Source organism: Myotis davidii, unplaced genomic scaffold, assembly GCF_000327345.1.
Source record: "Myotis davidii unplaced genomic scaffold, ASM32734v1 scaffold235, whole genome shotgun sequence".
In the NCBI taxonomy this organism is placed as follows: Eukaryota; Metazoa; Chordata; class Mammalia; order Chiroptera; family Vespertilionidae; genus Myotis; species Myotis davidii.
In genome coordinates, this window is record NW_006287462.1 from 4211343 (window position 1) to 4213669 (window position 2327).

The window sequence follows — 2327 nt, forward strand, 5'->3', positions numbered from 1 at the left end:
CAGCAGCCTTTTTGTGTGAGGTTTGTGTTTTTTTTGTCATTGTTCCTGGGAAGTCTCAGGTGGATCATAGACCCTCATCCTGACTGGTCTCTGCTGGCTGTCTCCACTCCTCCCCTTTCCATTTCCCACCCTTACTGCCCCCTCTGAGCCTGGGAGGTTAACCCTAGGGATGGCTCCATTTGGGATCACATCCTGGCTGCTGCCCACTTGTTTCTGGAAGTCAGAGGTAGAAGGAGAGAATAATTGTGTGTTTTTTGTCCTACTCATTTTTTTAAATATATATGTATATTATTGATTTCAGAGAGGAAGGGAGAGGGAGAGAGAGATGGAAACATCAATGATGAGAGAGAATCATTGATCGGCCGCCTCCTACTGGGGGTGAGCCTGCAATGCAGGCATGTGCCCTGACTGGGAATTGAACCATGTCCTGTTTCATGGGTTGACGCTTAATCACTGAGCCACACCGGCCAGGCCACCCTACTCCTTTCCTGCTTTGGTGATGCATATCTGTCAATAGCTGTGACTTGTTCTGTGAGAAAAGCTACAGCTCCTGCTGGGCTGCTTCTCCTTTGTGGCTCTAATTTCCACTGGGCTCTGGGACAGTGTTTCCTCACCTCTCCCATCAGCCCTGGAAGAGAGTGGCTTCCTGCTGGTGCAGTGTTGGGATGCAGCAACATCCCTCACGTGGTCCCTAGCCCAGACCTCTGCCAGTATTGCCTTCATTCAAATTCTTCACCTGAACCATCTAGAACAAATTTGGTTTCCTACAGGGTTCGGACTGATACACTCACTAAATATTAAAAGTAGTCTCTATGTTCTGGCATTAAGTGATTATTTAAATTTCTACTGAAGAAATAGGCTTGCCAATCTGGGTAACTGCCCTGTTCTAGCTTCAAAACCCAGGAAATATCACCCTCGACAGCTATTTGCTTGGAAGGAAAAAGAGTATATTGATTAATTCTAATCTGAATAAGCAAGAGATTAGTACTGGGATAGCAATGTTCAAAAACTGTAGGTCTTCTGTCTGGCTGGTGTGGCTCAGTGGTTGAGCGTCAACCTAAGAACCAGGGAGTGGGCCTAAGCCATCAGTTGGACATCATGCACTGCTGCAGAGGCCGGAGAGGCTCCAGCCACCACCACTGTGCTCGCCAGCCATGAGCCCGGCTTCTGGCTGAGCAGCACTCCCCCCAAGGGAGCCCACTGACCACTCCAGGGGGCACCTCCTGCATTGAGTGTCTGCCCCCTGGTGGTCAGGGTGTGTCATAGTGACCAGTCATTCTGCCATTTGGTCTATTTGCATATTAGCCTTTTATTATATAGGATACCTCAGAGCTGAGAGAACCCTTCTGTTTTGTGGATGGAGACACTAAAATTTTGGGACTATTAAATTACTTGCCCAAAGCTCTTGACCACCTCATTCTTCTTACCATTCTTTTGGGTGCTCTTTTCTCTAAGCTTCATGAATAGAGAGGTTTTTTTGTTTTTTTAATTGCTTACTTTTCATAAGTTTGCTTTTCACTACGGGTTTCCTGCACATTGTAATTTGTAGTGTTGTTGCTTAGCACAAAGCAGATGCATTCGTATCTTCACGGATCAACAGAGGCCAGTTCCTTGAGTAGAAACAGATCTCCACCTTGCTTATTTATTCCTTCAACAGTTATAAAGCTCCTTAGGTTCTCTATGGGGGTGATTCAAAGAGAGTAGCGGTCCCAGTCACTAAACCGATAATGGCCTGAGCATATCTCCACCACTGGGTTTACCATGTTGTTTCATAATTTTCTGTTTGTTTCCATTCCTCCATTGAACCATGACCATCTTAGCACCAAGTCTGCAAATAGCCTTGGTGAAGCTGAAGATCTAGTTAGGTAGGGATGGGTGTGTGTGAGCAGATAATAATTATGTAAACAAATCAGGTCAATGTGGATGGGTGATCAGAGCTATGAAGAAAATAAATTAAGAAAAGGGAGAGAACATTTGGTAGTTTATTTTCCTAATTGAATAATGTAGACAAACTTCATTTAAAAATAAACAGAATATAATAGCAGGCTCAGCGTTTTCTCTGCTGGCCCCGAGAGAGAGACACACATGTTTTTTTACAATAATCAGTGTTCAATACCCAGGTTCCCCCAGAAGTGACTTCCCTGGGGATTCCCATCCACCTGCCTGTTGGGTTAGGGTTGCTCCAAGGAATGAACTAGCAAATAGACTGGGAGAGAAAAGTGACGTAAGTAACAGAAGCAGAGTGGCGCTGGGGCTTACATAAGCAAGTGGTTTCCAACGGATTCTGAAAACAAGGAAGGAAATGACTAGGGCTCAGGGTCTAGATA